Below are 14,221 nucleotides of genomic sequence, written 5' to 3' on the forward strand. Positions count from 1 at the left end.
TACCCTCCCCATAGACATAGTTAGCAATTCCCATCTTTGTTTTACTCTTTCCAAGTTGTCTGCTAAATTTGTCTTGGCAAGATCCATTTCTAGTAAAAGTTTGATATTAGTATCTAAGCTTTGGGCCAGATTACCTTGAAATGAATTACTTTTATCAGGTCTTCTAAAGGGGTAAATTCCTTTTTTACTTTCTTATTTGCATGGCATTTTGACTAATTAGGATACCTCTAAGATATGTTTTATACGTATCCCAGACCTTGTTTAGGGGGGCCGTATCTAGGTTGAAAAGGAAAAAACTCTTGTTTGCTTTTACAAATTATCAATTATCGGGGTTTCAAGAAGAAGGGAACGATTTAGTGTCCAACGTTGGACTAGGGATTCGCCTCGAAGTCACTAATGGGACAGGATATCAAGAAGAAATCTATGCTGGATCGATGCTAATGTTTTTTTTATGAAAAAAAGTAAAATTCCCCGATTCTCCCCCCTTCTTAAGTCTTTAAGCTTCCAGATATCAACCAGACCGAAATCCTGCATTATAGATTTCAGGGCGGTTCTCATTTTTAAAGTTACCACGGCGGTCTTCTTAGAAGTGGTGTCTTGAACTGGGTCAAGAATTACATTTAAAGTCACCCCCCATAATAACTGGATCATTAAATTCAAGATGCAGCATTAATGTACGGAAGGGCGAAGTGTCATCGAGATTAGGGCCATAGTCTGACACAAATACTAGCCATGTGCCCTGTATCCTTGCCCTAACAATCACTCACCTACCTAGAGGGTCGACCTTAGCATCAGCAAGAATACATTGGGCTGATTCTTTAAATATTATAGCCACCAAGTTGACGGTAACTGTTTGCGGTGTACATATACAGTGGTCTATCCATGTTTGGGATTTAACAATATCGAGCCATTCTTCTTTTAGCAGATGTGATTCTTGGATAAAAATAACGTCTACCTCCCTCAACTTCAGATATTCCACTATCTTCTTCCTCCTTGGAATCACTCTCAAGCCATTAATATTCCATGAAAACACTTTTAGAGATGTAATATTATCTAGACCTGCCATAAATTATGTAAAGAAACCAGAATGCTATATCTTGAAAATAGCTTGAGAACATAACCTCTCCTAAACTGGTGGTGTCCCGTAAAAACAAAAAGGCAAAAAGAAAACCATATCGACTAGACCAAACATTGTAGGATTTTTTTTTATTTTCTCCCACTTGCTCCCCCACCCTTTGTGTCTTATGTGATTCTCTATACACTAAGTTTTTACAAGAGACCCACCCCACCCTGCCCCGGGGAACCCTCCCTACTACCACGAGGTATTTTGGGACCTCCTTTTGAAGTTCCCTAAAATCCTTCTTGCTGTTTTCCTTCCAGGACGAGCCACACAAGGATCTCGGTGTACTCTTAGCACATCTTGTTCTAAAGTATCTAAATCCAAGTTTGAGTTATACTCTTTTAGAAGAGTGGTTATGAAAGCCTTAATATCTCCTCCTTCGCTTCCCTCAGGAACATTTTAAATTCTGATATTATTTCTTCTCGCATTGTTTTCAAGAGACTCTAGATTATTTCTAAGGTCGCTTTAGTTTTTCTTAAGTTTCAGAAGCTTTTCCTGATTAATGTCCACTTTTTTTAGAGATCTTGTTTTGTACCGACTCCATCGCCCCTACTCTGTCTACCAGGCTATTGATTTTTCTCTCCATAGTCTTACAATACCCTTGAATTCTCTGCTGGTTGAATTCAGATGTCTCGAATCTCTATCTCAGCTCTGTTAATATTATCGCCATTGAATTTTCAAGCTCGGCCGAGTTAATCTCATTATCGACCCGTAAGAGGGCAGTTGGAGCTATCTGTTGCTCGGAAACAGTTTGAGGGTTTTGGTTATCGGTATTGTCTTCTGGAGGGGAAATAGTATTTTCATTGATGCTGAGCAGGGGATCATACCGGTTTTTCTAACAAGATCTGTTTTGGGGGCACTTCTTTAGTACCATTCAATATTTAAATTCTCCTGCTGAGGTTCAGAGAGTGCTATACACGTGTCTACCGTGGCCGTTGGACCCTGGGCTTTCACTTTAAAATATGAGCGAAGCGAAGGAGTAACTTTTATTTTTTCCGGTATCTTCGTCAGTCTCTTTGTATTTGACCGGAGACTAGTGGGTTCTAATGCACAAGTTACTTACCTTCGGTAACAATATATCTGTAAGAAACAGTAGTTAGTGTTAGAGTCCTTACCTTAGAATATCCCCAGGCGTCAGACTGGATCCGGAAAGTTTTCATCAGCAGTAGCTCTGCGCGTCAGTAGGCGTCGTCTGCGGCTCTGCGTTCGTCATCGCCGTGATCTCCGGGATGCCGTCTGAGTACTTAGACGCCGCTCTCGCACGCGGACGTCAGTTCTGTACACAGCTTTCCGCGCCAGGAACGCAGAGCCATTCAAGAAACAGACACTGGTGCCATGAAACTAGGGCCCTCAAAGAGAGATACCTTAACCCTAGATATCGGTTCGCAGAACGGGGAGGATGGGTGGGTCGGTAAGGAATCTAACACTAACTACTGCTGCTTCTTACAGATATATAGTTAACAAAGGTAAGTAACTTGTGCATCTGAAAGAAACAGGTTAGTGTTCGATTCCTTACCTTAGAATAGATACCCCAGCAATACCAACCCCAGTGGTGGGTCTGCGAACCAAGACCACACCAGAAAGTCCTGGAGAACGGAACGGCCAAAAAAGCAATCTCTCCGGACTTGGCTGTCCAGGCAGTAGTGCTTAGCAAACGTGTGCAGCGAGGCCCACATAGCCGCCTGACAGATGGCCTGCAAGGGGACTCCCCGACCCAGGGCAGTAGTAGCCTCCGTAGCCCGAGTGGAATGGGCGCGCAGCCCCACAGGAGGATCCTTTTTAGCCAAGGAATCACAGGCCTTGATGCACAAAACAACCCACCGAGAGATGGTGCGCTTGTGCACCGCCTGCCCTTTCTTAGAACCCACGTACCCAACAAAGAACTGGTCATCCACCCGGAACTGGCGTGTGCGGTCTACATAAAAGGAGAGCGCATGTTTTGGGTCCAGACGGTGGAGCCTCTCTTCCGAGGGAGGTGGAGGCGGAAAGAAGGTGGGAAAGGTGATGGACTGCCCGATATGAAAGGCTGTAACCACCTTGGGCAGGCAAGGACGCGTTCTCAAGACAACTTTGTCCGGTAGGAGAGAAAGGAAAGGAGGTTTAGAAGACAGAGCCTGGAGCTCACTCACTCTCCCGGCAGAGGTGATGGCAACCAGGAATGCAGTTTTAAGAGTCAGAAGACGAAGAGGACAGTTATGCAGTGGCTCGAAGGGAGCGCACATCAGATAAGTCAGTACAAGGTTCAAGTCCCACTGAGGCATCACAAAGGGAACAGGAGGGAACATGTGTGTGTTGCCTTTCAAGAATCTATTTACAACAGGGGACTTGAAAAGAGAAGGCTGACCAGGAAGCCTTAAGAAGGCCGAAATGGCCGAGAGATAGCCTTTGATAGTGCCCAGAGCAGAGCGTTGCTGGGAAAGAGAAAGAAGGTAGAGGAGAACCTCTGAAAGGGGGGCAGAAAGTGGATCCACAGCCTTTGCTGTGCACCATGCCACAAACTTTTTCCACCTGCAGGCGTATACCGATTTTGTGGAGGGACGCCTGGCTGCCAGATTCACATCACAGACTTCAGGAGGCAAGTCAAATGGCCTCAACTGTCGCCGCTCAATCTCCACGCATGTAGGAGGAGACTGGACAGGTTCGGGTGGAGGACCGTCCCCTGCTTCTGTGACAGAAGGTCCTCCTGAAGAGGCAGACAAATCGGGGATCAACTGACAAGCTGAGTAGCTCAGGATACCAGTATCTTCGTGCCCAGTCCGGAGCCACAAGGATGTCTTAGGCCTGGTCTCACCTGATCTTCTTCAGCACTCTGGGCAGAAAAGACATACAACAGACCGCAGCTCCACTCGCGACGAAAAGCCTCTCTGAGTGAGTGTCGCCTAGGAAATTTCAACGTGCAGAACTGATGACATTGCGCGTTCTCTTCGGTGGCGAATAGATCTAACCAAGGCTCTCCCTGAAAGAGACCTTCCGCCACGTCCGAGTTCAGATGCCATTCGTGATCCATTATGCACCGGCGGCTGAGTTCGTCCGCCCTAGCATTTAGGGAACCTGCCAGGTGTTAAACCACCAGGGTGACGCCCTGGTGTTCCAGCCATGTCCAGAGGCGCAAAACCTCCTGACAAAGGGTCCACGACCCCACCCCGCCCTGTTTGTTGCAGTACCACATGGCGGTGGTGTTGTCTGTGAACACCTGCACTACACTTCCCTGGACAGTGGAAAGTAATGCTTTCAGTGCAAGCCGGATCGCTTGCAGCTCCAGAAGGTTGATATGGAGCCGGGACTCCGCCGGAGACCAGAGGCCTCTGATCTCCGCCTCTCCCATGTGGCCCCCCCATCCCTGGAGGGACGCATCCGTCACTTCTACGTGCTCCTGTTGGGGAAGGGAGAGGGATCTGCCACTGACCCAATCGCGGTCCGTGAGCCACAACTGCAACTGTCTCGCAGTGCCCACTGAGATCAGGACGTGGTCGGACAGGTTGCCCTGATGCTGTGCCCACTGAAACTTCAGGTCCCACCGCAGAGCCCGCATCCGCCACCTGGCGGGATGCACCAGCAGGATGCAGGAGGCCATCAGCCCCAGGAGCCGCAGCGTCAACCTGACCGAGACTCGGGATAAAGGCTGAAAGATCGGAATCAGAGCCTTAATATCCCGAACCCGCTGCTCGGTAGGATAAACCCGAAACTGAGTCCAGAACCGCTCCGATGAAAAGAAGCTTCTGAGAGGGGCACAGGTGTGACTTTGGCACATTGATGGAGAACCCCAGCAGGTACAGGAGGTCAGCCGTAGTCCAGAGGTGGGAGACTACTGTCTGGGGCGAGCGCGCCTTCAACAACCAGTCGTCGAGATAGGGGAAGACTGGAACCCCTGATCTGCACAGATGAGCTTCGACCACCGCCATCACTTTCGTGAACACCTGAGGGGCACTGGTGAGGCCGAAGGGGAGCACGGTAAACTGAAAGTGCTTGTGGCCTACCGTGAACCGCAGGTAGCGCCGGTGGGCCGGCAGGGTGGGGATGTGGAAATATGCGTCCTTGAAGTCTAACGCTACCATCCAGTCTCCAGGATCTAGGGCAGCCAGGACCTGAGCTAAAGTCAGCATCTTGAACTTCTCCTTCCGAAGGAAGCAGTTGACGCTCCGGAGGTCCAAGATAGGGCGTAGGCCTCCTTTGCCCTTCTTGGGTACCAGAAAGTAGTGGGAGTAGCAACCAATTCCTACTTCACGCCCAGGAACCCGCTCGATGACCCCCCTTGGCTAAGAGGGCATAACTTCCTCCTGCAGAAGTTGCAAGTGATCCCCTGACATGCGGTGGTACCGAGGTGGCATGGCTAGAGGGGTCGCCTCGAAGGGGAGGGAGTAGCCCCTTTGGAAAATTTACAGCACCCACCTGTCCAACGTGATGGTACGCCAGTGGAGGAGGTGATGGTGTACCCTGCCCCCCACTGGCGTCGAATGGGCCTGAAAGCTCGGGCTAGGAAGGCTTTGAGGCAGATGCTGCGGGAGCGGATGTGGACTGACCTTGCCGTTGTCCCCCTGCACCGCCACAGCGGTTACCACGTCCGCGACAGTGCTGAGGCTGGTTCTGCGGCTTGTGGCTGGCTGGACGTGTGGGGGCGCCCCTTCCTTGGCCACGAAAGGGGCGAAAAGCAGAAGTATGCTGGCGCTGGCCCGACAGGCCCAAGGACTTGGCAGTAGCCCTGGAGTCCTTGAAACGCTCAAGCGCACTGTCTGCTTTGTCGCCAAAAAGGCGACGACCATCCAAGGGCATGTCCATGAGCGTGCTCTGGACATCCGCCGAAAAATTGGCGGACCTCAGCCAGGCGTGGCGACAAATCGCCACCATCGTGGAAATCGCCCTGCCCAGCAAGTCCGTGGTATCAAGTCCACATCGTATAGAGCAACGTGCTGCATCGCACCCCTAAGCAAGTGCTTGGGTGAGCTTTGTCCGGGCCTCCTCCGGACACTGGGGCAGCACGTCCGCAACCGTTTCCCACAGGGAGTGGGTGTAACGGCCCAAAAGGCAAGTGATGTTGATAGACCGCAAGCCCAAACTCAATGAGAACAGTTTCTTTCCAAACTGGTCAAACCTTTTGGATTCCCGATCCGGGGGCGTGATCGGGAATGCGGTCTGTGACGTAGAGGCCTGGATCACCAGGCTCTCGTGGGTGGGGTGCACGGAGAGAAATCTAGGGTTGCCCGGAGCCGGCTTCCGGCCACGTTCCGATCCACAGGGGGCACTGTGGAGTGTAGGAAGGTAGGTACCTGACTATGGTTACCCCCAACTTTTTGCCTGGTGTTTTGCTGGTTTTCCGACTTAGTTGGCCTGGGACCCTGCCAATCAGGACCCCAGGCCTACTGCTCTCTCTCTAAAATGGATTCCATGTACCTTAGGTACATTTCCAATTGGTACTGGGCCACCTTATCAGACCCTGTAACTCAGGGCATAGGTGTACCCAAGGCCTACCAGGGGCTGAAGCATGTATTATGCCACCCCTGGATGGCCATCTAAATCTGACACAACTGGCTGCACGACAGCTGGGGCAAGGTGGTGTAATCACCCTTTGCTTTAGATATAGTATACCTATATCTAACCCTAAAAAATGGACACACAGATTCCTATCAGTCACTCCTATGGCAGGCCTTGACAATCCTGAAGGCAGAGTGCTTGGAATCGTGTGAAATGGTGCTCTGGCATGAGCTGAGCCCGTTTGCAGCTTGCGGAACCAAGTCCTAATAGCTGTTCCATGATAACGCATACCATATACTCTTAAGTGCATTATAATACTCGCGGTTAAATGCTATCTCTGGTATCGCTTTATCAAAACATGTCGAGTAAGGTGTCATACGAATTGGAATACTAACCCCTCGCCAATTCTGGCGACGGGGTTAGCATTCCACCCTTCTAGAGGGACACGACATGTATGTAACTGTGAACCCCGGTTAAAGTTAACTGAAGCCTCAGCTCCACAAAATGGATGCTGCCACCACAGACACGAGTCTGACCTCCTGCTGCTGGGAGTCCTTCCAGCAAGGGGGGCTTGAACAAAGGGTTTCCTGTCAGGGGTGGTGCTAGCACCATCCCAGACAGGGTTTTGTGTCTCCTGGGTAGGCAGGGCTTTACAGGAAGGTGACTGCAGAGTGGCACCCCGGTGCTCACTACGCATCTGCCGGCTAGAACCAGTTCCAGGGGCACAACAGCCCCTGGCCTGGGGAAAGTCCGGCATGGGAGAGGGGTGTAACCACCCCCCTTCCTGGTCCCACCCCTAGGGCAGGACCTAGTCGCGTACCCACCCCTTTCTTTAGGATAAAGGCAGGAGCGGGGACCCTTCCAAATTAGATCATCTTTGAATCCTGAAACTACTTTCTGCGAAAGGAACTCAAGACTTCTTCTCAAGATTTCTCCCTTGTGGCTAAGGAGTAGTCACCCTGCATCCGCAGGCACCATCTAAGAACTCTGCGGTTTGCTGCACGTCCTTCCTCCGGAATCCGACTGACCAGCTCGACGAGACCCGGCTTCCCTGGCACCTCTGACCTCTACCTACCTCTACAGCTAAGCTGAGAACCGTAGGTGCGACGAGACCTCGAGGGACCGGCCATCATCAGAACTGCACGACTTCTATCCAGCACGACCGCCGAGGGATCCTCTGGTGAGTGCTTTGGGGTCCGAGAAGCCCCGACCCTGAGCAGCTCCAGCACCGAAGTCCAGCCTCCCAGCATCTCCACGATCTGCGTGGGGCCCTTCTGCTTTTTGCTGCTCACCGCGTTGTTTGGCTACTAGCCCGCTGGCTTGTGGCCTTCTGAACGACGCCCGACGACATCACTGCTGCTGGTCTGGTTGCTCCAGACTGGCCCTTGCTCCCTTCCAAAAGAGGAGCACCCCGGACTCTCCTGGTCCACTCCAGACGCCATTTTGAGTCCACCGCATGGGCTTGAATTTGCCAAGACTTGTTGCCCCAATCCTGGGTCCAGCGACGTCGACAGCATCATCCATCGTGGGACAGCTCGCACCTCCATCCTGGTCGCCGACAACGCCTCCTGGTCCGTGAGAACTGCCGAGCACAGCGTCGCCCACTCACCTAGTCGAGGTGACTACCATCCGGTGCCCTCCTGGTGCCACCTGACTACTGGCTAGTAGTCACGAACTTGGTCCCCTCTGCTTTCAGGTGTCATCCATCTTCGATCCAGGCTTGGATCAACTCGAACTATCTTCACTGGTCGCCTGCCAGCAACTCCTTTCTTCGGGCTCCTGGTTCGTCTACGAGGATTCCCAACGTCTTTTGAGACATATGCAGCTGCAGCCCCTGGGCTAGGTAAACTCGGCATTTCGGTGCCCCAGCATAGCCTCACTATCCAAGGGTCAGGATCCACTGTCGTTTTCGATCTACCTTATCGCGTTCGCCCGAGAACACTAACTTTGTCTTTACTAGCTCCTATAGACTTTGTCCCGCATCCCGCGTGAGAGTGCACACTCTGCACCCGAGTCCCCTAGGCCTCCTACTAGTAATCTGAAGGTTCAGTAACGTAGTCCTAGCGATTCCAAAGCCTATTAGTACAGTACTTACCTGCTAGTAATTTCGCATTCCACTTTCAGAGTATATGGTTTTTCGTGCCCCTCGGGCATTTGTGTAAATTGTGCAACTTAAAGTATTTTCGTAAGAGTTTTGTTGTGTGCTTAGTACCCTGTCCTCATAAAGAGTACAGGGCTGTTGTGATCTTAATAAATACACTGTTTATTTTCATAACACTTGTGTGGTGTCCTTTCACTTGGTGTTCAAGGGGTATATGTGATGGTATAACAGCTGGCTTAACACGCCCTCTAGAGTTTAGCCCGAAGACTGCTCGTATCCACGCTACTAGGATAGCTGGTCTATAAGGTTGACTTACAACCAATCACCATAAGGGTTGTTTGGACTGATACAAAGTGCTCACTAGAATAGTGAACATTATATATCAGGCCAACTTCTCACATGGAGGGCTTGGACCAAGTGCCCATCAGAACGTCCGTGAGGGCTTCATTGAACGGCAGTAGAGGCTCCGAAGAGCTTACTGGCGGCTGAAGCACCTTGGTGAGGTAGTGCGGCAGGGAGCTCAAGATCCAAGGCCTTGGCTGCCCTGCGCAACACCACACCATAGGTAGCACCCTCCTACATAGCCACGGAGGGAGGAGAGATGAATCCAGTGTCAGGTGATGTATTCAGACCACTGGCCTCCCCTAGCTCATCTGCCCAGTCCTGACTTAACTGCCACGGTTGTGCCAGAGGGTCCTCAGACCCCTCCCAGTCCTCCCCTTCATTTGTGTCCTGATAAACAGGCAGGAATGACGGAGCCGGGTCGTAGATGAATTGCTCACCCACCAACACTGGAGACGGCGCCGATCCGACGCCGGACCCGGACTGAAACTGGGGACTGCGTCGTCCGAAGGTGGCGCCGGGAGCGACACCAGTGGGGTCGGTGCCAGCGGAGGAGTCCCCAGGGCCCTGCGGCGTCGGGACCGAAGTCAACGACGGCACTGGGGATGAAGCACCCGACTGCGCTGGGGCCACCGGCCCCCAAGGGCCCTCAGTCGGAGCTGCGGGCCCGAAGGCGCGGCAACATGCCTCAACGGAGGGAAGTCAGTCCTCATGGTCACGAGGAAATCACGTATCTCCTCGGGTGTCGCATGCAGCCCAGGGACAGGATGGGGGGGGCTGGATACGGCACCTGTGGCTCCGGCGGAGCCGCGCGGGTGGTGCCACCCGAACCCTCAGTCGCGTCGCGCGACCGGCGAGGGGAGACGGAAGAGCGATGTCGTCTCTTCGACTTCTTTTTAGAATGCCTCAACTTACCAGAGGACTTGGAGCCCGACGAGTGGTGATGACTCGACGAGCGGCGATGGCTGCGGCTCCGCGACCGGTCCCTCGACTTCCTCCTCGACCGGGACCTCGAGCGGCGCACAGCCGACTGCCGGAGCTCGAGAGGGATCGCTCCCGCCTAGCCTTCGAGGTCAAGGCCCGGCAGTCGGGGCACGACTTGTCGTCGTCGTAGGCCCGAGGCAGTAGAAACACCGGTGGTGGGGTTCGGTCACCGACATCAGGCGGTGTCAGGCGTCGCACGGCTTGAACCCAGGCATCCCTACCGGCACCAGGAGTCGAAGTCAACTCGAAAAGAGATCCAAAACAAATCAAAAAAGTTCATAAAAATTGACTAGAGTACTGCTCTTCCCGGATCTACTCTGGCTGGAGTGGAAAAAAGATAGACTACGTCATCCCGGCGATCACAACGCCGACGACGGACGCAGAGCCGCAGATGACGCCTACCGACGTGCAGGGGTACTGCTGACGAAAACTTTCCGGATCCAATTGGACGCCTGGAGATATGCTAAGGTAAGGAATCCAACACTAACCTGTTTCTTTCAGATACAGTTTTATTTAGTTTCACCACAGTCTGGTGGTTTGCACGCAGGTCTGCCTGTTTGGATTGATCTAACTGATTGGATAGAGGGGCTATCTGACCTTTAATAAGGAAACTTTTAACCGAGAAGACACCAGGGTCTTCTTTACCCCAAATCCCTCTGCTCTGTAAGGTATACCTGTTTATTTTCCTCACTGTTCTTATGGAGTGGCCCTGTCTCCCCTTTTTTTCCTTAATCACACAGCATGCTTCTTTCTGCCCTTGGTCAGAACTCTCATCAGGGTCGCCACACTCCGCCAGCAATTCCTGTGCCCCCCATCTTACTGGGATCATGGATAAATTCCTGGTGTGCAGGGTTGTTTTGACACATCCACCGGCACTCGTAAGCCGAATGTGCTGTAATTCACTGCCGCCTCCCAGCGGGAAGCCAATCCTAGCCGCGACGTGGCGGCTCCAGCTGAGCCGCAGCCTCCACCCAGACTTTTCCTAGTGCCTCTCCGGCTGTAGTTCTGGCAAAGATTTCCCCAGAGTCGCCGGATTTCGAAAAAGTGAAAAGAAAAGGCCGTAAAAATTCCTCTTGCGAATTCTACACATTTTTTACCTTAAACAGGCACTCTTAGTACATGGCCCGCTACATCGCTCCACCGGAGAACAAAAGCTCGCGACCAAGACTACCTCATGGCCGCCATGTTCCCTCCTTACCCGGCTGTCTTACAGGATGTGCGGACTGTCCAGCTCAAGGAGTTGATTTGCCTCCTCTCCTCTGCGAATGCCTCCATTTCATCTCCTAAATCACCCAGCTTCCTCAATGTTGTCTTTGTAGTCGTTGGATAGGCTGAGGTCCTTCAACGATATCTGCGTTCTCCGAGTGCTGGCAACGGTGGTGTAGTGCTCCAACCGCTGTTTTTGACGTACCTTTAGGGTCTTGGGTACAAATCGAGCGCAGACCTCGTCTCGGTAATCTTTCATGAGACAGATTGCAGACGTAATTGGGATCTCTGTGGGCAAACTTGTAGTGGCAATTGGGGCAGAATTGAAAGGGGGTGTTTTCCATGACCACTACCTGTCTTCATTCTCAGACCACATGGCTGGTACCAGAGGGACCCCCTTCTCCACGTCTGGAGAAAAAGAGTAGGGTCTCATTCTCTAGTCATCGTCCCTCTCGTGGTCCTCGGCGAATCAATCAATTTTCTTCTAGAACTTAGATTTCACCACGTGACTCCGCCCTGACTCTGCCCTGACGTTGTCTGCGTACTTTTTTTTTGTTATAATTTTTATTTTATTAAAGAAAAAGAACTTATACACAAGGCAATAAGACAATACAGTCGGACGTGTTCAAGGAGGAAGGAAACTGCAGTACAATATAATACCAACATCATTGATGCAAGGGGGGGGGTGGCACTGAGGAAACAAGATCAGTGTTCATAAAAGCTACACAAGACTTGGAATGTCGGGTCAGGGGGAAAGGGGGACCTCTGGGGTCTCCACGAATGGAGGCGTGCATATATTTCCACGGTAGGAGTTCCATTGGCTCCAAATTTTATTCCATTTCCTGGGTCTACCCCGTGCCACATACACCGTCTTCTCCCTGAACATACACCAGTCCATGTTCTCCTTCCATGCCAAGACCGTGGGCGGCCGCTGGGAACCCCACAACTGCGTGATGTCTCTCTTAGCAATCATATTACCAAGGGTCGCTCACTGCATCTGTGCCACATCATAGTCAATCGGTTCTCAGACATTCAACAGGCAACGCCTCGCTTCGGGTAATAATGCCACCCCCGTGACTCTTTCCATCACAGCATGTACATGATTCCAGAACACCACCACCCCCAGGCACTCCCAAATTATATGGAGGAAGGTTCCAACCAGTCCACAACCACGCTTACATAACCCATCCCCTGAATAACCCATATGAATCAAGCGCGGGCCAGTGACATATATCCGATGTAGGATTTTAAGTTGAACAAGTCAGAGGCGGGCCGGAATCGCGACCTCCTTCGGCGAGGATAGCGCCGACTGCCAGTCCTCGTCATCCAACTCTAAACCGCTGATCCAAACCTCCCTGAGCCGCACCAACAGATCCGTTCGATTATTAATCAATTTCTTATATATCAAAGAAATAGTGCTGTCGGGCACGTGGCCGTCAAGCACCCGATCTTCTAGTGGGGAGGATTCGGGGATGTCAATACCCTTAGGAAAAACCGAACTCAACGCGTGGGTAATCTGTGCATAAGAGAAAAATTCTTTATCACTCAGCTCATACTCTACCTTCAGTGCCTCGAAGGTCTTGATTTTACCCTTGACCCATAGATCACTCACCCTACTAATACCAATCATATCCCACTTTTCAAATCCTTTTGTTTTCCACAGGTAACCCAGTCTTTCAGACGCGTAAAGCGGAGTCGCACAGGTCAGTCGATCCCTCCATCCTGTTGCCGCATTCGCATCATGCCACACCTACCGCTATCTTGGTAGGTCCCGATAGTGCCCTTCCCACTGCTTTGGAATAAATGGCTCTGTTAGTCTCCACCCGGTAACAAGTACTTATCCGTCTTGAATGCAGGGTTAGAGGCTGGTCCATACATTCCATGATTAATCGCTCCCAACTGAGAGGCCCAATAATATCGCCTGATATCCGGGAGTGCTATACCTCCTTCGTACCAAGGAAGCGTGAGCTTGGCGAGGGCAATACGCGAGCGTCCATCCCAGATCAATCGTCTCTGCAAACTCTCCACCTCTCGAAAATAACTCGCCGGAATAGCATCAAACGTATTCTGGAGCGCATATAGAAATCGCGGTAAGGACATCATTTTAAAAAGAGCTACACGCCCAAGTGGTGAAAGTGGTAGCCTGAGCCAGCCCACAACGTCCGATTGTAACCTCTGAAGAGGAGGGAGCAGATTACGATCATACCGAGCCACGGGATCTAAAGTTATAAAAATCCCCAAGTACTTAAATCCCGACTGCGACACCTGGATGGGACAACGGCGCGGTAAAGGGGGGTATCACCCGAAAGCACATACACACAGGACTTGGTCCAATTGATCACAAGGCCGGAGTTCCTTCCAAACAAGGCGAGCACATCAAACAATACATTCAACGACTTACCAGGGGACGTGAGGTACAACAAAATGTCGTCAGCAGAGAGAGATATGCGATCCTCAAATTCCGGGGTCCACTGAATACCCTTCATCGAAGGCTCCCATCGCAGCCAGGGGCTCCACGGCAAGGGCGAAAAGAAGCGGGGACAACGGACAGCCCTGCCGCGTACCCCTCCCAAGAACAAAGGGCTTAGATACTTGACCATCCTCATACAAAAGTTTTACCCAGCCAATGAAACCAGGACCAAAACCAAATTTCGCAAGAGTGGCCCAGAGGTACGGCCACTCCACCGTATCAAAAGCCATCGGAGCGTCCAAGAAAACCAAATTGGCAGGCTAACGAAGCGACGACGTCCTCGCGAGAACACCGTGCAAGCGCCTCAGATTGAGTGCTGTATTGTGGTGTGGGATGAAACCGGACTGATCCGGATGAACCAAGTCACTAATTACTTTTATCAAGCTGTTTGCCAGCAACTTAGCGAGAATCTTTGGTTCGGCGTTTAAGAGCAAAATGGGCCTATAGGACGCACAGCGATCTCGCGGTTCCCCTCCTTATGAATCACCACAATGGTAGCGAGACGCTGATCACGAGGAAGAGAGCCGAT

The sequence above is a fragment of the Lissotriton vulgaris genome, unplaced genomic scaffold (assembly GCF_964263255.1).
Source record: "Lissotriton vulgaris unplaced genomic scaffold, aLisVul1.2 SCAFFOLD_409, whole genome shotgun sequence".
Classification (NCBI taxonomy): Eukaryota; Metazoa; Chordata; class Amphibia; order Caudata; family Salamandridae; genus Lissotriton; species Lissotriton vulgaris.